This window comes from Vespa crabro, chromosome 18, assembly GCF_910589235.1.
Source record: "Vespa crabro chromosome 18, iyVesCrab1.2, whole genome shotgun sequence".
NCBI lineage: Eukaryota > Metazoa > Arthropoda > Insecta > Hymenoptera > Vespidae > Vespa > Vespa crabro.
Window position 1 is genome coordinate 3,797,399 of NC_060972.1, and position 27,658 is coordinate 3,825,056.

At 33.0% G+C, this 27,658-nt stretch overlaps 1 long non-coding RNA gene across 1 annotated transcript in view; it reads right to left on the reverse strand.

The window, feature by feature from the left end:
* The window catches only part of LOC124430328, a 196,965-nt gene extending 172,495 nt beyond the window's left edge, over window positions 1–24,470 (reverse strand). The window contains exon 1 of the long non-coding RNA XR_006943733.1: window positions 24,292–24,470. This is a non-coding gene — a long non-coding RNA (uncharacterized LOC124430328). The remainder of the gene's footprint in view (window positions 1–24,291) is intronic.
* Window positions 24,471–27,658: the final 3,188 nt, after the last annotated feature.

Sequence of the window (27,658 nt, forward strand, 5' to 3'; positions counted from 1 at the left end):
AAAGAGACATTCCTGTAGACACGAATGAATATTAAAAGAAGAGAAAGATATTTGAAGGAAAAAAAAAAAAGAAAAGAAAAGAAAAATAAATCAATAAATAAAAATTTAAACGAGACGAATTATTGTAAAAAAAAAAAAAATTATAATAAAAATGATTATTTATAAACAAGCAAAACAATATGATTGCAGTCCTCTTGTTTCTTCGAATTAAATATTTTTTATTGTGCCTAATAATGATGAATAAAACATTTAAAAAAAAACCAAACAAACAAATAAAAGACCAAAAAAACAAAAAGAAAAGAAGAAGAAAGAAGATGAATGAAGTCATTGTGAAGGAAGCTTAATACGGCACGGGTCGTCGCGCACGATCTCGCGTATCGTGGAGGGGATTGGCGCGCGTCGGTTTCTCCCAAGCGTGGAACCCTTTCCTCCTCCTCCCCCTCCTCCTCCTCATCCCCCTCATCCTCCTTCACCTACTCTTCCTTCTGCTCCTCTTTCACCTCTTCTTTTTCTTCTTACACTGATCTCAACATTACCTAAGTTCTAGACTAAACTGTTCGCATTCCTGGAACGTCATTAATGGTGTCTTTAAATAAATAATTAAAGGGAGAAGAAAAAAAAAGTATATATATATATATATATATATATATATATATATCAAATTAAAAGGTTTAGAACAAAAGAAGAGATATTTAAGTATAAAGATTATAAAAGGGAAAAAAGAGGAAAGAAAATAAAAATGGGAAAGAGAGAGTAAGACTTGGTATATTTACGATTCTTCCTTCTGATTCTTTTTTTGTTCTTTTTGTTTTTTGTTTTCTATTTCTTTTTTTTTTTTTTTGTTTTTCTTTTACATTTTCTTTTCTTCCCCTTTGCCATGTCCTATGCTCCTTCGTAGATATTCGCTAATAACTCTTTATCTTTAATGACGACACTGAACGAGATGAAAAAGTCTCGGCACCTTCGCGGATAATATACAGCGATGCTTTAACGACGCTCTCAAGAAATTCTTGCGGGTTCCATTATGGATGCTGCGTTAGTAGCAGCGACGAGAAAGTCCAAAGACCCACCGCAAAACAACATTCGCTTCGTCGTAACTTCTCTCTTTTCTTTCTCTTTCTCTCTTTCTCTCTTTATCTATATTTTTATCTTTCTTTCTCTAGAACGTACTACGTATCGTTTCGAGATAACGACGATGTACGCCTTTAAATAGTTCTTTATCGACTCATCGATCAACATGACTTTTCTACTCTCTCCTTCTCTCTCCTTCTCTCTCCTTCTCTCTCTTACACACACACACACACACACACACGCATACACATACTCTTTCTCTCCTCTAGGACAAATCTATATGTTTTCTTCCTCTCTCTCTTTTTTCCTTAATCAACGTAATAACATCATAAATTGTGATAATTGTATGAATGAAAAGAAAAGAAAAGAAAAATAAAAAAAAGAAAAAAAGAAAAACGAAAAAGAAAGAAAAAAAGAAAAAAAGAAAGAAGGAAGGAAAAAGAAATCATTGATAAATCAGTTGAAAAATAGAAATTAATTTATAACAATTATTTCAATTATTCGAGAATAGTAAAAAATAATATATTTATATCCAAAATTATTACGTACTTATTTATATAAGTTTCATTATGTTATTATCATCTATCGATTGAAACGTATTAATTGATAAAATATAATTACGATGTGGAATTAGTCAAGGATAAGGGAGGGCGGGGGGTGGGGGCGGGGAGGGAAGGAAAAAAAAATAAAAAAAGGGACGATAAATCGGGATAAACGTATTTATCTATTTGTTTCGGTCAACGTCCCACGAATAGCTTGGATTCATAATGCAAGTATACGGTGACTGCCCATGACACGTTCACATGACCCTTTTCCACGGCGTCACAGTTCTCATGAAACAGTATACCGGTGCATGTGAATGGGAGACGTGTCGTTACGATACTTCCGGCGGATAGCTGCCTCACGAACACGAATAATACATACTACGAGAGAAAAAGAGAGAGAGAGAGAGAGAGAGAGAGAAAATAAGAATATACGGAAAAGACTATGGTTGCGATAGTAGACGAGTACCGATAATGTTTGCTATGATTATATCATTCGTTCCTTTAACGATGTATTAGAGAAAAAAAAAAGTTTAACTTAACGATGCTCTTTTCTTACTGTTCGTAGATAGATAAATATCTATATATTCACGATAGTACGGCGAACTACCAATAATTTTTCACTCTCAAGAAAATATGCGCTAATATCTAATAGAAACTCTATCTCAACGTCCATCTATATAAACAATTTTTATATTATCAATCATTTACTGGCGAGTATTAAAACGAATGTAATCAAATGGAATGTTGCGATTAATTCGTTTTGTAATGCGTTGATTAAATAATCCAATGGAAAGTGTATAATAGAAAGTGCATAGAATGTGCATTATGGAATGTCCATTAGTTTTTATACGATATATTTCTATCACTTAATTCCATTCAATAAGTGATTTGTTTTGCCTGCATTGTATTTAATATGTGTATCAAAAAAAAAAAAAAAAAAAAAAAAAAGAAAAGAAAAGAAAAGAAAATTTTTATATCAATTAAAATACTTTTTGTGTATAAAGCGAGTAATAATGATTCTTCGTTATTAAAATTACATCTCATTACGTTAATATGTTATCTTAATGTGAATAATATTCTACCGATTAATTTTTTAAATAAAATTTTAGAAAGTCAAATTATAATCATTACCATAAGGATATACTATGTTGTACCATGCAATAACATAGTAATAGAAAATCAAAATGATCTTTCTAGGAAGCATAATAAAACTGAGGAATACGATAACGATGTAATAAATAATTCGACGGAAGTCAGTCCGTGGGAGTTGAAGCTTCGTCTCTAAATCGTCTCCCGGATATACCATCTCGAAAACCCAAACGAAGTCACGCGAACGGCACGACTCGCGGAAGAATCGGCCACGTATTCGTAAAGTCGTGTAGAATCTGTCGAGAAAACTCGCCAAGAGTTACTACTATACTCGTCGCAAAGTAAACAGAATAAAATAAAATAAAAGAGAGAGAGAGAGAGAGAGAGAGAGAAAGAGGGACAGAGAGAACAAAAATAATGAGAAATCACGTGTACGAGTAAGCGCGTGAGAAAGAGATGCGAATCAGCGAATTCTGTGAAGCAGAAAGGATTTTAAAACAAATAAAAAAAGAAGAAGAAGAAGAAGAAATACGATTTCTCTGCTGTTTTGAAATGTAAAAAGAAAAAGGTAAAGATTACTTTTCGTTTAATTGTTAAAATTTTATTGAAAAAGAAAAAAAAAAGAACAACGTTCGATTATAAAACATTAATTGTTTAACAATTCGAATTATCCATTTAATTTTATAACAGATATTGTAACAACGCAATTTCGTTTTATCAATTATTTCAATCATAATTATTTCCATCATAATACTCCTAATATAATTTTCGTTTGTGAACGAATAAATAATCATTCTCTTCAAAGTTCCCGTAAGAAATTGGATTTTTATGAGATCTAATTTTTCTTGTCGGTTTAAAACAAAAAATTGTCTATTAGTCGCATTTTACGACAAGCAGAGGATAGTGTGGGTAAATTCTATTCACAGAGGTAAGACATATATATATATATATATATATATAAATATATATGAAAAATACTTTGCTGATAAAAAAGAAGAAAAAGAGAGAAAAAAAGAAAAATGGAAGAAGAAGAAAAAAAAAAAGAAGAACTTGCAGCACGACCTAACGCACGAAATTATATCGTATCCAATTTTTATGACCCCTCTCCCCTCCTCCCACCTCACATTCATTCGTTATCGATTAATTATCGAAATAAATAACAATCGAAGAAAACTTCAAGCACAATAATCATCCTCTCTGTTTAAAACATCATACGATACGTGGACGTATCGGGATCGATGAAATAATTATTATCAGTAAGACGAGTTTCTTAGAAAACTTACTCGTTCAAAGTCCATCATATGAAGTGTCACGTGCCATACGTTCAATCGAAAAGACATCGATATCATCGAGTAAGAAGCGTCGTGATGGGCCAACAGCAACTCGAGCATGGACTTTTTACTTATACACTTCATTACAGTTTTAATCGTTATCACTTAATTACCGCGTTCACAACCCGTCAGGTCTGTCGCAAGAGGTCGAATGGGTGCCGTGGAACTTGAACGCGGATAAAACGACTAAAAAATATATATACAAACGTTCCTTTTTATTTTTTTTTTATTTTTTTTTTTTTTTCTTTTTCTTTTTACTTTTTTTTATTTTTTTATTTTTTTATTTTTACTTTTTTTTTATTATTGTTATTAAATATTATTATTATTATTTTTTTTTTCTTTTATTTGTTTATTTTTATCCAAAGTAAAATAAAGAGAGACACAAAAAAAGAAAAGCATAATTAAAAAAGATTTTCTAAGTTTGAAATTCTACAAGATTTTTCCATATCTTTCATTATGATTCTATATTAATAATTCATAAAGTTCGTTTAATAAAATAATTCATTGGAGATATTAAAAAAAGATTAATTGATTTTATGTCGAACTACTCGAAAACAAAATAATTCCACTGTTACAATGTCGTGATACGTAAGAATGTAAAAAAGAAAATAATTTACAATAATATAATAATTTATATTTATATACGGAATAAATTGTAATCTATAATAATAATAATAATAATAATAATAATAATATAAATTAATTGATATAAAATGCCGTATAATTTATAATGAAAATGATAATGAATTTGTGAAACTTTAGAAGCTTACTATGATATAATATCGGAGTAATAAGAAGTCGATCCATTGAATGAAACGTTTTTTAATAATAATGATTACGTGAGTATGTATATTTTTTTTTTTCTATTTTTTTTTTTCTTTTTTATTTTTTTCTACATAATCATTATTATTAACCCCAAAGGAAAAGTTTATCTTTCGATCGAGTAATAATATTTGGGCCATGGCAAGAGTCGATATTCACAGTACGAGGTTGGTCGCTCGTTAAAGGCATTAAAGAGCTTCGACTCGCCGCCTTCGGGTTATCGTCGTGCTAATAAAGCTGGCGTTACGAACACGGCGCATCGATAAGGAGCTCGTTTCGCTTCTCCTCCTGGTTCTCGATCTTCATCGTAAACGTGCGTAACACGCGAGCGTATCGGTAGATCGAGATAAAAGTTGCTCCAAGAATCGAACGAGGAACACCGGACACGTCAAAAGATCTGCTCGACTAATGTCGATACATACTATAACCTCGAATAACTTTTATTTAAATCTAATTGAACATTGGATACATTAACGTTACTTAAATAGAAACCTAATTCAATTCTGATTAAATCGACATATAATGTGAACAATTCTTTTCTATCTATTTATTTCAAATAATATTATTCGTAAAAAGTATTGATCAAAAATTATTTTTCATCTATATATAATTAATAATTATAAATGATAATCTTATATCTCTGTATAATCATTAATCATAGATTATATTATCGAGTAGTTTAAAATCATAAATATATTTATATTTTTATTTTTAATTAAAATTACTCAATTAAATATCAAACAAGTATAAAACAAAATCCGAACATTAAAGTGTCAATGTTATTACTATCTTGATATTTGATGTCTAATTTTAAATAACTTTTTCTTCGGATATAAATACGATATATATATATATATTTTTTTTTTTCTATTTTCTTTTTCTTTTTTCTTTATCTTGCAAAAATTTTCCGAGTGCACTCCTCTCGAAGTACCACCTTCGCTCGTTAATTTACATCGGACGCTTGGCTCGTTCTTCTCTTTTTACGGAAAAAAAAATAAAAGGAGAGAGAAAGAGAGAGAGAGAGAGAGAGAGATAAAGAGAGAGAAAGAAAACAATTCGAAGCGGGTCGAACAAAATAAATTTGCTTAGTCTGTTCACGCACGTCGCACGGTACTTCGTACGATACGGACGCACGCGCGGCTACGACACGTTTACATGCGTCATTATTACACGATGGTAAAGTAAGTTTGTACTATAGTTAGTACCTTGTCTGAAAAAAAGTATACGTTCTGTGGAATAAAAAAAGAGATTCTTCGAGAATCATGACAGTTCTAAAACCTTGAAAATCTTTCACAAATATATGTATATATGTGTATGTTACTTTTTATTATTTTCAACTCAAAAAATTTATTAGTCACACACATATTAAATTTAATTTTACTATATTTCATATGAAGAAAGAAAGAAAGAAACTAGAATATTTTTATCAAAAAAGAAGAAGAATAAAAAAAAAAAGATAAAGGAACATATATACATATTATCTTTCGAATATTTGATCTATAATTTATATGAAATGTGATATAGCGTTTGAAAAGAAAAAGAAAGAAAAGAAAAAGAAAAAAGAAAAAAGAATTGATCAAATTTACTTTCATCAGTCGAAAGACTCGCGTGACATAGTTCGAATACTCTCATTATTGGACTGTCATATAATAACGTGAGTTACATAAAAGAAAATATAATGTAACATGATAGAGTTAATGAGTGCTCATCGTGTTCCTCGTTAAAGAAGCGATAGATATACGGTGGAAATGTTTCGTTCATCGTTATTATCTATGCAAAGACGCTTTTAAAAGCGGCGACTAATGGCTCGAACAATCTATTTGAAATAAAAATTCAAATAGAAAATGAAATGTATAAAATTACATATATATATATATATATATATATATATATATATATATATATATATATATTATAGATCATTTTTTTATCTCGTAATATAAATCAAAACTGTCAATTGAATTTTTTTAATTCAAAAATTTTTAAACAATTCAACATTTATTTTTCTCTCAAATTGTGCCAATTTAAACGTCATAATGAAACCTCGTTCGTAAATATTTTGATAAATAAAAAAAAAATAATCATGCGTTTGTACAATTAGTTTGTACTCGATATTGCAGACATTAAGTAACGAGCTTGGCACGTTTAATAGGCGTATACTCGTGCCGTTTAACGAGCGAGTCTTAATTACCAAATAATAAGTTGACAAGCGTGGAATCGAAGAAATTGCATACATATATTTTCTAGGAAGACATTACAGGGCAGGTTGCCTTCATCCTCGATGATCGTATCCGACAAGATTATCGCTAGAAGAAACTCTTCTCTATGCTGCAAAACCGTTTTCTTTATTACACTCTTGAAATGTGTATATATATATATATATATGTGTGTGTGTGTGTGTGTGTGTGTGTGTGTACATATAAAAGCACCTAACCAAAGTTCAACTCGCTGAAATTTATTACGGCACTCGAAACGACACGTGTTCCGGATAATAATCATAAACATCAGTCTCTATTTCCCTTACTTAGAAATTCTCAATCGTATGGCTGCATAGCCGCTAATTAAATATTCTTTTCATTAGTGATAACCATTAAGACTCACCCTATAAGTACATTTTGGATTCGACAATATTTTCCATCTCACTACAATGTTCATTTTATTCTAAAACTTATAATAAACTTTTATCGTTATATTGTTATATAGGTATATACAACAATTAGCGATATAATATCTTTCTTGAAACGTTGAATATTCAAGAATTCTTTCCTTTTTTTTTTTTTCTAATTATATCAAGTGAATTTTTATTTACGCGATAAAAATAAAAAAAAAAAAAAAGAAAAAAAAGAAAGAAAGAAAGAAAAGAAAAAGGAAACAAAAGAAAGAAAAAGAGAAAAGAAAAAATGAATAAATCTTTCTTCTTCTGGCTACTTAATACGCGGCGTGCTTTATGGGATTCTCTCGCCCACAGCGGTAATTTACTCGAAGGCACGGCATGCACTTCTTTCTCACTCTCTGTACCGTCCATCTTCCTCTCCACCCCCTTCTCACGTTCTTACCTTCTGTCTTCTCTTCGAGAAACTTTAATGACCCGCACCAAGCAAGACCGCCGCGACTATCATCAGGCCGATACGTGAGAACACGACGACGGAGGATCATCGCACGGTGACTCGCTAAGAATTAGCCTTCACGCTCTCTATCTTCAAGGTAGACGCCTCAAAAATGGACACACAAGAAATTTCATGGCCTTCGGATATTATTATTAGAATTTCATTCGATCAAAATATGATCCTAATTTTCGAACCATCGACTCTCCTAAGTCCAAGTCACGAGAGAGAATTCTTGTTTTCTTTTTCTTTTTTTCCTTGTCTTTTTTTTTTTCTTTTCTTTTTTAAAATTCTTTCCTCAACTTTAGAATTCTTAAGGATCGCTCTTTAAATTTTTATGTAGAAATTAGACAAATTGAAAAAAGAAAAAAAAAAAGAAAAGAATTATAATCTACCGTAAGAAATACCAAACAGGCGAGAATTTTGATGTTACTTTCACTATAATGTCGTCAAATTGTATAAGAGCATTAGGACACGTGGAATCCCACTAGCTTCTAAGTGGCATTAGAAAATTTGAATGTAATATAGATAATTTTTGAATTATTCAAAATCACGAAGGAATATCTTCTTATTTCTGAACTTTCTACAACTTTGAAATTCTTACAGAATTATTTCTTAAATTCAATGTTAAAATTAAACGAACGAATCGAATTTATAATCTTTCTTTCGAAAACTGACGTTCACTTAAACTTGCATCCAAACGTTAAAACAAATTTACTCGTCACTTGTATACAATAAACATGCGATAAAACAATTTAATTCAATATGAAAGCAAATCAAAAATGAATAAACGAAACGACAAGAAAAAAATCCAAGGGAAAAAGAAGAAAAAATGAGTAAGCGCCAGTGTGAGACTTAAAATTATTCCATGAGAGAAAAGAAAGTGGAAAAGGAAAAAAAAAAAAAAAGAAAAAAAACAAACAAACAAACAGAAAAAAAAAGAAAGCAAAAAAGGAAAAGATCGCTAAAACTGTGATAGTAAGATACGTATATATATCTACTCGAACCGAACAAACAAGATCTTTATCCATTATCCCGAAACATAATCAAGCTTAAGAAAGTAAATCTTACGTGAATTTAACACGCGAAACTACGAAATAAAAGCACCAAGACGATAAGAAGTCTGGACAAACGATATTGTTACTGGGGCTTTGCTCGTTCAAGAAGAAACATAGTATCGAGGATAAGAGACTCAAGGGAGCCACCGAACGCGTAACGATCTTGAAACGTGGGAGGTAGAAGGCTGCTTCTCGCTTGGCGGATAAATTTACGCGATTTCTCGTCGTTACAGAGAAAATAGAGAGATGGGAGGGAGAAGCCTGAAGGAAAGGAGAGGCTACGTTTTTGCGAGCTTACAAGTTCTCCGCAGCGGTAACAACAGGATGAAAACGTCGTCGTAGTTTCACTCTCTTTCTCTCTCTCTCTCTCTCTCTCTCTCGCTCTTTCTCTTCCTTTCTCTCTCTCTTCCTTTCTCTCTCTTCGTGGTTACTGCGACGTACATAAGTTGTAACATAAATCTTCGGTAATTGATAATCGTGTGCGCGCGCGAGGTTTCAAGGCTCGTGAAATAAATAGTCGGCAATCGGCATGAATTAGCAATTAACTCGCGGCGTGCGTTCTCACGTGACGCCGGCACATCGATAACCGTCTCGAGTTTATTAATTTCGAAAGCGTGTCATTAATTAATTCGACAATTAGTGTTTATTCGCGAAGAATGGAGAAAAAGAGAGATGAAAGAAAGAAAGAATAAAAAGGACAGAGAGAGAGAGAGAGAGAGAGAGAGGTCGCACACGATGTTATTTATTAATTATATGGCGAAAGCCGATCTCGACCTTTTCGTGATCGAAAAATTCGAAAGTAATTCGAAGATCAACTTATGAAAGGTAGATGAAGATCACATGGTTATCACGTGAAACTCGTTAGTATTGATCAAATATCATAGATCTACCAATGATAATCAATATGAGAAATATTTTTTAATGTCGACTAAGTTTTTTCTATTTTTCTTTTTTCTTCTTCTTCTTCTTCTTCTTCTTCATTTTCTTCTGAAAGGTATTAAAAATTAATTTCATTGAATGCCACAATGGATAATCGTTCCTTTTAATTAATACTACAATAAAATATATTCATGAAAATTCTTTATATAATTTCATCCACTATTATCCACTTTCTACGTATTATAATGAAAAATACAACGAAAATATCACGAGGACAAAAACTTTTCCTTTCGTTCAGATTAAATGTGACTTACGTGTTGTCGTATTTTTTAAAGTATAGAATTAAAAAAAAAAAAAAAATATCAGGTAATGTAAGAGAAAAAAAAGAGAGAAAAAAAAGAAAAAAGAAAAAAACAACGATCTCGTCTCTACCATAACGACGAAAGAAAGTGTTTAAGAAGAAAAACGAATGAGAGAGAAATCGGCGCCATGTGTCGATACAAAGAAAGAAGGAAAAAGAAAATAATGAATGGAGGAAAGAGAAAGAGAGTGTCCAAGCAAAGAACACTATCGTATTTCTACACGAGACTCCAGTAATGAGCTCCCTTACGTACTTGTAAGAATGCTACCAGACGCGTTTCGCGCATCGCCAAACGCGTTAAACACACCAGCTGCTGGTACGCCATTGCTCTTTATTTCTCGTCCAAAGGATCTTCCCTTATTCTTTATTTTCTTCTTCTTCTTCTTCTTTTTTATTTTTCTTTTATCCTTCTTTTTCTCCCTTTGTCCCTACTGTCATTCGTCATTATCTCTCATTTTTCTTATTTTTTCTTTTCGATTTATATATTACGCGTTATCTTAATATACCATTGCACGTACGTATCATATAATTAATGAACACTTAAAACGCCCGAGTATCATAAAAATATAATGACATTAAGAAAAAAAAAAAAAAAAAAAAAAGAAAAGAAGAAAGAAAAAAGAAATACAAAAATATTTCTATAAAATTATCTACAATCGATTTCTCAACGCGATCTCTTGCGTATATCCTATTTAATCGAAGTTAATATTTATAAGTAAAAAAATTATTTTTTAAAATTGTCAATCTATCTAAGCTAATCTATTTATTCCACGTACAATTATTTCTCACGAGGGAAATTAAATCTCTCACAAATCCTGTATTATAAACATGCTATAGAAAAAGAAAGGATTAAATAGTGAGAGAAAAAAAGTTTTTAGAGTTTTATCAACTCAACGAGTCTTTTTCTTTTTTTTTTTTCTTCTCTTTTTCCTTTTTTCTTCGAACGTTAATTAGTTAAAGACGTGCAATTATTTTCTAGAAAAATTGTCGCATTTTATAAGAAGATAAGAAAAATGTGATGAGAAGGAAGAAAACGATAAGAGAGAGAGAGAGAGAGAGAGAGAGAGAGAGGACGATAGTTGGGTACGCGTCACGTGGCTCAGAGTCTAATAACTCGCGAAGGGGCTCTCTCTTGCGCGGTATGCGTCGAGATAATATTAATCTCCGGTCTCGTGTCGTGCTTACGTTCTTACAAGTACTCATAGTCTATCTCATTCTATACTTCGGGCGGTGGCGTAGATGCAACGGAGGGTCTGCCGGCAGCGGAAAATAGTGCTTGCTTTTAAGGTCGTAAGGTCACGTGCACGTTGCATGAAGTATCGCGTGGCTTCGTGGGATCGTGCAAGCCTCGGTGTGCAACAGAAAATCTTCTTCTATCCTCTCTTCATCTTCTCTCCCATTCTCTCCCTCTCTCTCTCTCTCTCTCTCTCTCTCTCTGTTTCTATCAATCTATCTTTCTTACACTTTCATTTATAAAACGTAATCCTTACATTGGTTGGCAGGTGTAACGATTGTTCTCGCGATATGAAAATGAACTATATCTTGTAATAAGATTTTCATCGAGATTTATCTATTCGCAATTCACAATAATTTCTATTTCATACGATAATAGAGAATAGATTAATATATCGTGAATTAATATGATATATTTAGATAAATTCAAAATTAAACAAGGAACGTTAATATTAAAATAATATTTTTATACTATTTAATTGTGATATTATCGGGAAATAACATCATCCAAAATTCATATAACTGTAATCTTATGATATATATCTCTTCTCTTTTGCGCCCCCTTTCGAGATCAAAATCGGAATGCATCTAGATGGGAAATCAAGATCGAGGAAGGACTCGTAACTTTAATCCTCCGACTCCGCAGGGTGGTTTTATAAAGATCTGCTTGGGTACTCTCAAAAGGGAGATTCGCCAATCCCGTTTTTTCGCTCTAGAATCTCTCAGCATCTTTGTCTCTCTCTCACTCTCTCTCTCTCTTCAAGATTCGTTTCGAAGGGCAGAAGAAGAGGAGGAATAAGAAAAAGAAGAGGAGGAGGAGAAAGAAGAAGAAGAAGAAGAAGAAGAAGAAGAAGAAGAAGAAGACGATGAAGAGAGACAAAGAAAGAGAGGGAGAGAAAGAGAGGAAGAAGAAGAAGAAGAGAAAGAGACTAGCACCACGTGGGCACGTACACGCTCGCGCCACGGGGTGGAACGTTCGATTGGTAAAAAGCGATCGCTTCGAGTTATTTATTGCGCCCTTTCGGCTGGCTGCTTGCCTCTCGAAGAAGAGAGATAGAGATAGAGAGGGTTAGGGAGAGAGTGAGAGAGAGAGAGAGAGAGAGAGGGAGAGAAAGAAAGAGAGAGTACAGGACGATTCAAGTGGATAGGAAGAAGAGAGAAAGAAAATGGGAAGAGAAACATCGGTGCCGTTGCACGGACCAAGAGATATCTTATCTTCACGGACACACACCGTGAAACGCGTATACTTATCCTCTTCGCCTTAGGCATGATACCATGCGGTGATAACCGACGCCTAGTATCTGATGTTCTTGCAAAAACAAAAGGCAAACGACGTCCTACGTTCTCGCTCTCTCACTCCTCTCTTTCTCTCCCTCTCCCTCTCTCTCTCTCTCTTTTTCTCATGTTCTTCCTTTCTTTCACTATCTCTCGTTACTTTGCCATTTCATCCCTTATGAAATGTATATCTCTCTATTTCTAACTGAATAAAAATAATTAATATCGTTAATTATTGCGATCCGACGATGATAAAGTTATTAACAAATATTTTCAAAATATATTTTGTATATTCGATATTCTTTATTCGACATATAAATATATACATATACATTTAAATGAAAAATTACGAAAATATATTGTTACAATTGTTGAATGATCGGAATAATTCGTTTGGAACAATGAAATGTATATTAAATATCATCGTATATGTTATGGATATTATATGATTAACATAAGTCCGTTCATCTTAAAGAACGTTGTATTACTTACGTTCGTATCTTTGAAGGGACAATATTTTTCACTTCATTATCTCAAAGAAATCGAAAAAGAGCGACTTTGCTTGAGGGTAGACCGAAATAAAGACGAGCCGTATAACAGGGTCCAATAACCTCGGAGCAAAAGTGAAGAAAATAAGATAACCAAGACTCGTACGAGAGCTTATCGATGACGAGCGTTCAATGTTCGTCCGAAATCTTTGCTGCCCGGAAGCTTTTCTCGTTCTTTCCTGATCGCAAATGCATTCTTCAAAAAACTTCTCCTCCGACCCCCCTCATCTACCTTCCTCTATCATCATGTTTCTTCTTTCCTCGAAAGAGACGCTACTCGAAGGCAATTCGAAGGAGAGACTCACGCCGACACTGCTCGAGTTTTGTTATTTCCTGACGTAAGAAAGAAAGAAAGAAAGAAAAAAAAAAAAGAAAAGAGAAAAAAAAAAAAAGAAAAAGAAAAGAAAAGAACGGACATATTGGTTTTACGTTCGCTTATTTACGAGACCATAAACTCTGCTCCGGGCGAGCCACGATCCGCCAAGTGCAGTGCGTTACATCTGAGAAGAAGAAGAAGAAGAAGAAAAAGAAAAAGAAAAATTAAAAAAAGAAGAAGAAGAGTATATAAGGTGGTATCCGAGAAGATGAAGATGAAGAGAGAGAGAAAGAAACAGTGAGAAGGGGGATTAATAAATTTTGCTACGAGTTACCGGCTGCTGCTTGGAAGTGCCGACGAATGTCGATATTCATAGAAAATATAAAACGATTCTTTATATATGTTAAATATCTACAATCTTTATATTCTATTCTATATTTTAATATTTTCTTTTTATTTTACTTTTATATTTTTTAATGCGATAAAAATATATTTAAAGAAAGATCAACTTGTATCAGAAAGAAAGAAAGAAAGAAAGAAAGAAAGAAAGAAAGAAAAAGAAAATAAAAAAAAAAAAACTTAAATATTAGGAAAATCTAAAATTTGGCTCGATTACATTTATAAAAAAAAAAGAGAGAAAAAAAAAAAAGAAAGAACATATGAAAGCCCATAATTCTTATATTTATAATAATAATTACACACAATTAAGCACAATTAAATTCGAAAGTTTCGAAATTGTCCCATTTCAGGGAAGTTTCGAATTACAACGTGTTAGTGAGAAATACGTATATCCGCATGATTCAGATGCGAACCGATGATCTCTCTCTCTCTCTCTCTCTTTTTCTCTCTGTCTCTCTAGACATCCTAATTATAGTATGAACAAGAAGAAAATCTTCTTCCAAGCTTGATCATTCCACGGTAATAATCTCGGAAACGCGTCAATCGTAACCGAAACCTGCTCCCAGCAGACTTCTGAAACGTGCGACCGGTGGCTGGCTTTATGCGAGCGCCGTCTATCTCGGTGCAACCTGTAATTGCACTTAGCCTTCGAGAGAAAGAGAAAGAGAGAGAGAGAGAGAGAGAGAGAGAGAGAGAGAGAGAGAGAGAGAGAGAGAGGTAGCAGTCAGCAATAAACGGACTTCTGATTGCTATTGCTCAGCTTCGAAATGCGTGACCAAGTCGAAGTTGCTCGCTTCTACCTTTCTCCTTTTTCCCTTGGAGCATTTGACCTCCCTCTCCTCTTCCCAGCTCTCTCACACTCTCCTTTCCTTCTCTTTTATCCTCTCTTCTTCTACTTCCACGTTCGAGATTACCTCGACGTCGCCCTCTCTCTCTCTCTCTCTCTCTCTCTCTCTCTCTCTCTCTCTCTCTTTTCTTCTCTTCACTTTTCTTCTCTTCGTGACGCGACCTCCATGTACTGATCTCGCTTTGTCTTCCTCCCTGTCTCTATATAAAAACACTCTCCCACAGAGACGAGAAACTAATTAATCTCCGTCTAATCGTCCTATCGCCTCGTCGACGTTACTGGATGGACCAAAAGGAAAAAAAAAAAAAGAAAAAAAAAGAAAGAGAAGAAAAAAAGTTAAGTAACGCAAAGAGATTGAACGAAAAAATAAAAAGTGTCATTTTAAACGCCATCAAATGAGAATCAAAAAAGAAAAGAGATTATAGCGAGGTTACTTGAAAAATATATTTACATTGATCTCTTTTCTTTTCTTTTCTTTTCTTTATGTGTTCCTAAAATAATCAGTAATTTTATCAATCTTAAGTATCTTCGTAATTATCATCCAAGTACCGTCATTTCTTCTCCTTTAATATATCACACATCGCACCAACATAATAATACACATAATTATTATCGACTCGTGATTCACTTATCCTTAACTTCCATTCATATCGAATAACATATCACTAATGTACACCGTATTATTAAATAATTATTATGTCGAAGCACATTGCTCGTCGTGCGATGTGACTATAAAAAAAAAAAAGAAAAAAAAAAAAAAAAAAAGAAAAAGAAAAAGAAAAAAGAAAAAAAATATAAATAAATAAATAAGAAAATAAAAAAAAATCCTAAACAGATCCGAATAAATTTCTCTCTCTTTCTCTCTTTCTCAACGTCCTCGTCTCCGTCTCATTCTCTCGTACGAAAGAAGAAGAAGAATAGCCCGAAAAGTATTGTGTGTGTGCTCGTGAGCGCAAGAGAGTGGCACTAAAAGTTTCGGGGCGTGGGTAATAATTTACGATGCCGCACGGTAACTATCCGTAAGTACCGACGCGGACACCGCTAATGTTCGTCCTTATGTACCACCCTATATGTCTGGATACGTGAACGAAGAAATAAGAGAAAAAGAGATGGAGAAGAAGAAAGGAAAGGAAAGGAAAGAAAGAGAAAGGAAGGAAAAAGGGGAAGAAAAGAGAGGGTTGAAATGGCCACAAAGATGCCTCTAAGGCGTTCACCTTTACTACGCATAAATCTGCGGTTGAGACCGCCGCCGCCGCCACCACCACCACCACCACCACCACCAACACTGCCACTACCACCACCACCACCACCGCCGCCACCGCCACCACAGCCGACGTCGTTTCAACATTTTACTACCTTTCCTCGAAAGCCCGAATACAACTTGGATCGTCCCTGAGAAAAAAAAAAAAAAAAAAGGAAGAACTAACCGACAGACACGCTCGAATAACGTCGTCCTCTCAATGTAGGTCTCTGTGTCTACCCTTTGTACTAAAAACTTCATTTTATAGCTAAACAAGTTGATATTTTTTTTTTCCAGTAAAATACGTACGTATATATTTACGATTTTGTATTACGAACTGATGCAATTTTTTATGCTGATACATTTCTAATAATTACTTTTTTTGTTTTATTTTTTTTCGTTTATTTTTTTTTTTTTCTTTCTTTTTTTTTACAGAATATCAATAAGTACACGAGAATTTTCGTAATTACGAATTAATGTGATTTTTAACATCCACGTATAATCGCCCCCTAACGATTACATTTCCTTCAGCATGATAGAGATAAAATTAAATGTAAAATACGATCACACAAGTTCGTATAATTTTCTATAAACAAGAAATATTTTCCGAGGTAATAATTAGAAAAAAAAAGGAAAAAAAAAAAAAAAAAGATATATCCTTAATCGATTTCCGATAAATCGATAACCACTCTCACCGGACGATTACAAACTTCGTAAATCATCTATAGCATAGGTAACTTTTCAAGGCCACGATCCTTGGAAAGCGAAAGAGGCGTTTTACAAGGTTCGATTAATTAAAATCGTCGCGCGTAAGTCGAATACCTGGCATGGTATCACTTAAATCACTAAATTAACTCACTTCAAATTTCACAAGGATATGCTTAAATCAATTAAAGAAATAAGAAAAAGTGAGTGAGAGTGAAAAAGAAAGAGAGAGAGAGAGAGAGAGAGAGAGAGAGAGAGAGATAAAATTACTTTCTTATTAGATACTCGAATACTGATACACCTATTCCTACATGTGTAAGTACGAAATAGCTGTACAAGATTCTTGATTAAATATGTATACGATGTACATATCTATATGTATAAGAAAAAAAGAGAGAGAAAGAGAGAGAGAGAGAGAGAGAGAGAGAGAGAGAGAGAAAGAGAGAGAGATGTCTCGTGTGACTTTAATCAATATAAGATAGCCCGCGAGGAAGCAATTAATATAGTAATTAGTGTGCAAGGCACTTACACGCCACGAGGCTCCTCCCATCTCTTTGCGTTTCGACTCGTATCGCTGTTCCATGTACATAAGTATGTGTTATACATACATATAGGTATGTATATACATACATACATACATACATATATATATATATATATATATATATATATATACAAAGGCAAAGAAGAAAAGTGCCTAGAGTCGCTGCACGTGGCGTTTATACGTGATACATATGAAGCACGTAAAACGTAATAACAATGCGTTGGCGGCTGCTCTCCGATCGCGCACGTGTATGCCACGAGCGTGTTTCTTAGTAAGAGAAAAAGAGAAAGAGAGAGAGAGAGAGAGAAAGGCAGAGAGAAAGAGAGAGAGAGAGAGAGAGAGAGAGAGAGAGAAAGAGAAGTCGAGGAAACGAGATTACGTAGGAGAAACTACCGAGAGAGGTAAGGATCTCTAGATGGTTAGAAACGGACGTGAGAAGCTCCGAGTTCCCACAGACGATACACGAAGATATAAAAAGATCGAGAGATCTTCTCTATCATCTTGATCGAAGAAAACTATGATGATAACGATAATCGATATTGCAGTTCTATTTTAAAAAATAACAATCATACGTTATTATAGAAAGTATTTGTTATATTATATATTTTAATATTATCGTGATTTAAAAAGTACAAGAAATTACTTACATCGTTTTTATTATGAATTGAAATAATATATTTCGTTCGATATAGTAATATAATATTTTTATTATCTAAAAAAAAAAAAGAAATACCCACGAAGAGAAAAACAATCGTAGAATATATATATATATATATATATATATATATAGCGTCACATCAATAAACAATTTTATCATATACCAACACTTATACGATAATATATTTGAAATAGAACTGGCAACAAAATTAATCTCTTTCTCTAGTAATCTATATTTACTCGCAATAGATTAATTTCTTTTTTATTCCTTTTTTTTGTTCTGTTTTTTTTTTTTATCTCTTTTTTTTTTCTTATTATCTTTTTCCCTTTTTCTTTTTTCTTTTAATAATCTATATTATCAGTTACTATTTTATCCAATATATAAACGCTCCTATCGTTTGAAAAGAATATATATAACATTTTTGCAATGACATTTTTAAAATAAAAAAAAAAAGAAAGAAATAACAATAAGAATAGCGAAAGAGAGAGAAAGAGAGAGAAAGAGAGAGAGAGAGAGAGAGAGAGAGAGAGAGAGAGAGAAAGATGAAAGAGAAAGACACGTGGGATAAGCGGCGATCGGTAAAGAAATATCGACGTCGTATGCTCGCTGGTTTGAGCCATGCGAATGCATCCGATCGTATCTGTAATGCGATCGCTTTGGCACTGTATGGCGATAGCATCATTAACCCTCCGCGTACTGAACACCGGCTAAGATCTTGTTACGTGATATCCGAGCCTGGACCCGCGCTTCTGCTTCTCTCTCTCTCTCTTTCTTTCTCTCTTTCTCTTTCTGTTTCTCTGTCTTTCTCTTACTCTTTCTCTCTTACTCTTCCTCTCTCTCTCTCTCTCTCTCTCTCTCTCTCTCTCATTCACAATACTCGCTAATTAAACGAACGGGTTAGCTTGGGCCTTGGCAAGAAGATAGAAGAAGGCGATTGCTTTGTTTTCGTACTGGGGACTACGCCACGCTTCCACAGCCAAATTAATTGGAGACGAGAAATAAAATAGAGGAATCGTGCAGACCTTTTTTTCGAAACCTGGATGAACCTGAACGTCACGTGAAAGGTGTAGCCCCATGAGAGGACGTTTTAAACATTCACACATTCATACATATACATATACGTAGAAGAATGGATTAACAATGCTATCGTCTGATTCACTAATACGATTTATATATATATATATATGTGTGTGTGTGTGTGTGTGTATATGTACGTACGTAATATGGAATACGTGTAAATGTTGCAAGAGAAGATGAATCAAGGAAATCGAATATAAATCTTTAATCCTATCGAGATGAGATCGATCGTGAATCTTTTGGTCGTGTCGTTACGGTTTTCAATTTCTTCCTTTTCTCTTCTTGTCTTTTTGATCGCAACTACATATACATATATATTACGTATCTTGTATAGATTTAACAAAAATACTTTATATCGAGTTTTTACAATTTTTTCCTTTCGATAATATAACGTAAAATTAACAAATAAAATCTATCTAAAATGGAATCGATAAAAATTACACGTAAAAAAAAAAAAGAAAAAATAATACCATTGTTGCTATAAAATATATTGCACAAAATATTGCATCGAATGGCTTAAATTAAATATGAACTAAATAAAATCTTCGAGCGATTATCAATGAATTACATTTGTAATCGATAATCGTAATCGTTAAATATAATCATACAAAAAAAAAATATCAAAATCATTTTAATAACGAATAAATAATTATTCTATGTAAATCTTAAAAGATATAAAAACAAAAAATTTAATAGCTGTAATAAAAAATAAATCTCTTTTATTTGACGCAAGTCCAAACACAGAGACGCATGATAATTATTAAATAAACATTATCAACTATTTTATCTCGCTTCGATGTTGATTACGACACCCTCGATCGATCAGATTTTATTTATTTCTCCTTTCGTCGGGAGATACTCTCTGATATTCGAGCAGTTATCACACAGAAAACGATAACGTACATACCTGCATAATCTTTCGAACCTTGAAACTCCAAACTTGATTTTTTTTTTCATGTCTACGTACGACTTATCTACGTCGTTACTTCTCTTAACGAGAATATACGAGCGAAAGTTTCGATAAAAACGAAATGATGGTATATAAAAATTTGTTGGGGAATGATTAGAAACGATTAGATATTGAATAAAATATAATCTTGACGATATAAACGACATACGTACATTATTTTTTTTTTTTTTTTATTCTTTAATTGAATTTAATTACTTTTATGAAAGATCATAATTAACTGTACATATTTTACAAATATAAATATTATTTATAATCGTTTCTTAAAATATTCTAATGAAATATCACGATAAATTATCTCATAGGATTGTTTCATTTAAAATAATAATCCAATTAACAAAAATTCATTCCCATTATATTTGAAGAAATAATACGTTTCGTTCGAGTGTCCTTCTAGTAAGTAAAAAAAGATAATTAAAACTAGACACGCGTACTCTTAGATCCTAGTTTAACAGGTGTGGTTCTTTCTAAAAGCTTGCGTAAGAGTCACCAACGTGGATATATTTGAAAACAGGTGTCCCGGATGCCGATACAAATGCCGAATCAACTCGAAGACTTCATGCTCTTTCGTCATTAGACGAGCTACTCATACGTTCTCACGATTACTAGCTATAGTATACACCATGATAGAGAGAGAGAGAGAGAGAGAAAGAGAGAGAGAGAGAAAGAGAGAAAAAGAGAGAGCCTAGGCGACCGAGTGTCTGGACTTGTTAAAGGTCATTCGTTAATCTCGCCTTGAAACAAACCATAGAGAGTTTGTTATTGTCCTTGAAGTTCTCTTAACTTATGCTACTTACTATTATATCATATATTACATCACGTCAAACTGATTTTCATTTAAATAATAGTATTCTTAATTTAATCTATCTTAAATACAAGAAATATTAATCGTCCTTGAGAGAAAAAAAAAAAAAAAAAAAATTCAAAAAAACATTTCGATGACGACGAAATGACGATATTAAATTTCTATCTAAATAATATCAATTTTAATTAATTTTATAAACTATTTTTTCTTGTATCAAAGGAAAAGAAAACGAAAAAAAAAAGAAAAAAAATAAAAGAAAAAAGAAAAAGAAAATTATATAACGTGACATTATGAGAAAAATTAATAAAACCATAAGTCATAATGTTATAATATGTATTACTATTATTTTTACTATGACCATTTAATTCATAGGCTTACAAAATCGCACATAAATATATACTATTATATCCTCTATTTTCTGTTGTCATTGATAATAAATATTTTATCTTTGAAGGTCGATAAACAAATGTCATTAATGTTCGACATAAAATCTATATTAAATACATTGCCGATGTGTTAAATACATAAATATAATTATTATTTCGATATACATATGTAATCGAGTTAAAAACATAAATAGATAGATAATTAACAAGCTCATAAACTAGATAGTAATTTAAGTAGTTCTTTAGTTTAATTCTTTAAAAGAGAGAGAGAGAGAGAGAGAGAGAGAGAGAGAGAGAGAGAGAGAGAGACAGAATAAAAAAGAAGAAAAAAGGATAAAAAGAAAGAAGAACTCGTTTCGAATACATCATGTCGAGACACGAATAATTATATTTTGTCAACCATCTTGGCACTCTCTTAACGTTCGTTCGATTCATCGTATAACGTTTTCTCTCGACGAGAGTAGCTTTAATTGGGGGCTTCGTTCATGAATAGATCTCATCTGCATACCCTGCTCTCTAACGAGGCCAAGAACATTGTCCGTTCGTAGAAGAGTGCTTGCTCATCTGCTAATTAATTAACCCCACATACATGCATATACATCCCGTTTAATAGTTACTACCTATAGAAATGGTTGACATTTTGACAGATAAGCAACAACTCGAACGTCGTTTATTATTTAAGCACGTTCTCGATACTTAAGCTTTTGTCGATAATTAATATATATTAATTATCCACGACCATAGTATTTACAATCTTCTATAATATCATATCAGGATGAACTTTAACTTTTGTATACACATTTACCTTTTATCGATATTATTAATTAATTTAAACTTATAATATTATTTATTTCCATATATATATATATATATATATATATATATATATATTATAATTATTAAATCTATGATAGAAAATAAAAAAACGACATAGAAATTTGATTTTAAAGATTATTTTAATATTTTTGTTTCTTGTTTCCTTTTTTTTCTTTTTTTCTTTTTTTCTTTTTTTTTTTCTTGAATAATCAGTAGAAAATCGCCCGAAGGTCATTCGATCGAGTACGCTAAAACAGCAATCATCAAAAATGGAGATCGCGATGAACGAGAGGAGCGTATCGATCTCGTAGCCTGTAGTTTACCTCGCACGACACGAACTCGAACGCACCCTCGAGGATTCGCCATTGTGATAGTAATTGTGAGCCTTCGAACTGAGAAGCAGAACCGGATCAAGCGGCCAATCCAGATCAGAGATCACGGCCGTGAGTTTTACCGAGGCTCACTTCTGCTCGCGGGGTCACGATCTTAAATTTCACGAATGCCCTCTCTTCTCATCTTTTCGTTTCTTCTTTTTCCTTTTTCTTTTTCTTTTATCCAATAGATGATTCTTCCCTTACGAGATAAACATCTCCGGCGTCCATTAAGAGGAACGAATTAAAATAAAAAAAAAAAAAAAAAGAAAAAAGGAAATCAATAAGGATAACAATATAATGATAATTCTTTTAACAACATCGATAAAATAAAAAATCAAGAATAACTATCTAAAGGAAGAAATTTCTTTCGTATTTTATAGATGCATCCATTAGTCTCCCTCGATAGGATACAACGTAAATGGATTCTGCATCCTTGGCATAGCAAAAGAAGGAGCTAAAAGAAATCTTGACACGCGAATCGACAGCCGATGTATCCGATGTATCCGATGTAGTATGTAGTACCGCAGGCTCGTTAAATGTCGAGTAATCTACCTTGAACTTTGCTCGTTTCGTGAGCGTCTAGTATGGGAGGATCATCGACTGCAGAAAACGCATTCCAGAGAATGGTGCAGGTGGCCGGGAAACTAGCTATCTATCTTAACCATCTATCTTTTAAATGAAACTAAAAAGCAAAATTCTATCTATGTACTTGTATATATGGATACATACGTAGAAATGCGCACGGCAACGTTTCTCTAAAGATAACTCTCTAGCTTTGAAATTCATTGAATGGTAAAGAGAAAAAAAAGAAAAAAAGAAAAAAAAGAGGAAGAAGAAAAGATTAGATATCATATATTCAGGAACATCTAGAGCAAACCTTCAATGGGAGAAGATAAGAAACAGAGATGCGGTTGCAGGTTGCAACGAAAGGTCGCCGAGAGTCTCGGGGATGAGTAGTTCCCACACTTGGAACGTACTCAGAACGCTAGGAGCTCGTGGGTCAGACCACTATGCGCCTCGTGATCGAAGTCGTGACCAAAGCGATGTTACACGAAACAGAACCTACCCTTTTCTAATATATGCAATCATATATATATATATATATATATATATATATATATATATACACGCCATCTTCTTTATTCCAACGATAAACTTAAAACTTATAACAAAGTACATGTCAATTCAATTCCACAAAATTCAACTTTCAATTTACTTTCTAACCATCGCGACATATATTCTCTAATAAATAGAAATTTAAATCCAACAAATTACATCTGTTCCGTAATAAATCGAATGGCAGTCCTAAATATATTATGCAAGTCAATTGAAAGTATAAATTAGGTATGCCTACCACATTAAAAAGAAAAACAAAGCAAAATGAAAAAAAAAAAAAAAGGGAAGAAAAATTAATAATTTTTCTTAATGCTATTATACGATATTAGAGACGAATTGTAATGGATAGAAATAGATATAAAATTGGAGATAAATTTAGTAGATTGAAAAGGAAGTATAGATGAAGAAGAGAAATGGAAAGAGAGTGGATGCCTCGTGTAACAGCGTCTGTAAGTGGCTCGGGGCACGGCGCGTGCAGGACGTGATTGCGTCCCGCGGTGCTCCCTCTCTCCTTTACTCGACCACGCTCGCGACCACTTCCCTCCTTCTCCATCTCCACCTCCAACTCCTTCACCTCTTTTGAACCCCTTCTCTAACAACAGCAGCAGCAGCAGCAGCACCAAGCACCACCACCACCATCACCACCACCACCACCACCACCATCACTACCACCACTGTCTGCCACCACCTCTCGCCACTTGCCCCTTTTCCAACTCCATTCCTACCTTCAATTCTTTTTGCTTCCATTTCCTCTCTTCTCCTCGCTTCTCCACGATGTAGAGGAGAGGACGGCTCCCACCGCCTCCGCTCGAGCACGACTGCCGTGGTCGAGGCTCGTGCTGCTCTTACTGTTCTTACCGTCCTTCCATTGGCGTAACCATTGCAATTTTCTCAATTCCAAATATCGTAACTCATTCGAGATTTAATCTCAAATATGAATATCCAAGTATAAATATTAAAATGGCATCGATGATCGATGATATCGATCATCGCTTTCCTTTTCTTCTAACTATATCATTGATTTTATTTTTCATTGATTTTATAGAATTCTTTTTTCTATCTTTTTCATAATATTTGCTTATTATGCCAAAAGAAATTCATTGGATTTTTAAATAATTCACAAATTTTAATAATATACGTACACTTACGATTAGACTTAATAAATAAAATCGTTTACTCGACGATATATATATATATATATATATATATATATAAACATTGTTGGCTCTTATTAAATTATTATCAATAATTAAAGGGTCGATAGTAAAGTTACGCCAATGTTCCTAGGCAAGGCGCGTGGCTGGAATGCGGCGCGACCGTGCTGTCGCTCGCGCGACTGGAACTCGCCATGCGCCAATCGGAAAGTCGAAAGAGAGAAGATAGGCTTCTCTATATTCTATGACGTTTTTCTCTTTATCTGACAGAATCAAAATCATTTTTAATCGAGATAATTGTTCGCCTTTTCATAATAAACAATTTTCAATGTTTTCAATGATCACGATAATTACTTGATCATACGAACATACGTTAGTCCAGTTAATACTATCTTCGAAGAATATACATATACATGTATATATCTATATCCTAACTTTATTCAACGATTTGCATACCAAGAGAAATCAACTTTATACCTTCTCTTTCTCACGGATCATTCGGACTACCGTTTTTTCTACTCTCTCGCTCTTCAAAGCTTATTACGTATATCTTCCTTTTAGAATTCATATTTTCAAATTCCAAAGGTCGACCGTTCGCCGTTTCTTCTTGACTTAACGATCCACCTTAATGAACCTTAACATCGAAATCCTCAGTATTTCTGGAAACCATAATATACTACCAAGTGATATTACTACTTTCTATCTTTGAAGTGAAACCTCGAGTATTGAATTTCAATAGGTAATCATACTCAATAATTATCTATTGCATTTCATAGAGAACTTTAAATCGTCATAAGGAAATGTTAAAAGATTAATCGGATACAGAAGTGATCAAATCGGAGGAAAAAAAAAAAGAAAATTACAACTTTCGATAACCTCGTTAGAAATATTTTCAAATCTCGCGTTGTTAAAAAGAAAATAAGAGAAAGAGAAAACGAAAAAAAAAAAGAAGTAGGAAGGAAAGAAGAAGAAGAAAGAAACGAAGCGTTCGAGCTCGACACCCACTTCGTGGTAAACTCGAGCACGAATCATGATTTATGCTATCCGTTGAAAAAGAGAAAGAGAAAAAGGAAGAGGAAGAGGAAGAGAGAGAAAGAGAGAGAGAGAGAGAAAGAGAGAGAGAAAGAAAGAGAGAGAAAAGCATATGGGCCCGGACTATATCATTGTTGCCATCACAATGGCACGAAATGCAATACTGCTCGTATGCACTGCTATCGGGTGCGCTTTCGCATAATGTGTCATAAATAGGCGGCGCATACGACGCCGCTTCGCATACTGTGCGCTGAAACAATAACCATTGTGGTGGCTGCGTCTGTTTATAAATAAGCTCTTATAAGTCCGAGCGAGAAGGTATATCCACGTGAGATTTCTATCTTGAAAAGGGGATGCCCTCTTGGACGTGGGTTGGGGCTGAAAGATGCCTTCATCGTTCCAACTTTTCTTCTTGGTCCTTTTCAATTCTCGCAATTACGATTATCTCTCACGTTCATTTTTCTCAATAATAAATATAATATTGTTTAATCTAAACAATTCGGAGTTAACATTCAAATACACGTATATTTAGAAAGATTTTTAAACTGATAGGAAAAAAAAAAGAGATGATTATATTTAGATTATCGATATATTGATGATACATGTATATAAAGAGTTCATTATATACTTTAATATATATATATGTTATAAATATTATTCTCTTACTTTTACTTTCATATAGTAAACTCATTACTTATTTATAAAACAAAATCAATTTAACGAGAATCAATTAAATTAGAATTAGATCAATCCAGATTTGATCGAGCTATAGAAGAGTCGATAATAATTTATAAATTCTAACGCAGGAGCAAGTCTTAACACGTCCGAAGAGTCGCGTAGACGAAAGAGAACTAAGCAATTCGTCAAAGTCATAATAAGAACACGCTCTTTCATTGTTTACGTAATTTTGTTTTTACTAGAATAAAATTCTCGGAATAGTACAAACCCACATGAATATACATATATGCCTGTAGTAAAAGTTTATTATCGCTTTCTATTTTGTTTCTTACCATTCAAGACTACGATACTAGAAATTCGTAAACAAAGGACGTCTTTGGACATTTTCATGTTGTATATATCCCAATGTTATCTCTTCCTCTCTCTCTCTCTCTCTCTCTCTCTCTCTCTCTCTCTCTCTTTCTATTGAAACTTTCATTTACATTGTTAAGGCTATTACGTATCAAATATTATTTCTAGCATACCATGTAAAATTTTTGTAGATATTTTGAAAAATTGAATGAATGTTAGATCGACATTAATACAATATAAAGTTAATTATGTATATTAGCTTAAATTAGCATATATATATATATATATATATATATATGAATGCAAGAGGTAAGAGAGAGAGAGAGAGAGAGAGAGAGAGAGAAAGATACTTACATGTACATATAAAAATCGTATATAAGAGGAAATAATATCGGACTTGACAAATTAATAAAAGATTATTAATTAGAGTATCGTTAAAAAAGAAGAAAAGTATCAATATCGCGAAAATAAATCTTGAAAAATTCGAGAAATAAATATGACGCCATAGTTCCACGATAGAAATACAAGATCGAAGATTTTATTTTGACGAATATCTATTAAACTAGATTAGATGCCAAGACATATGAACGTACACAGGTGAAAATCACATATTCGGCAATCGATCGGTATAAAAAATAATTATATACGTTAGATAAAATATATTAATTACCTGTAATTAACGTGACGACGAAAGTTCGTGACAATCTTTAACACACGACGAATACGAAATAAGAGTTGATTGGTTGCTTTGCAACTATGGCGGACACTTCGGGCGCGCATGCGTAATACGCCACTTTACATATATATATATATCATTCAGCTACATATGAATGAATTTTTTTACTTATAATTAATAAATCGTATTCCATAGAAAATT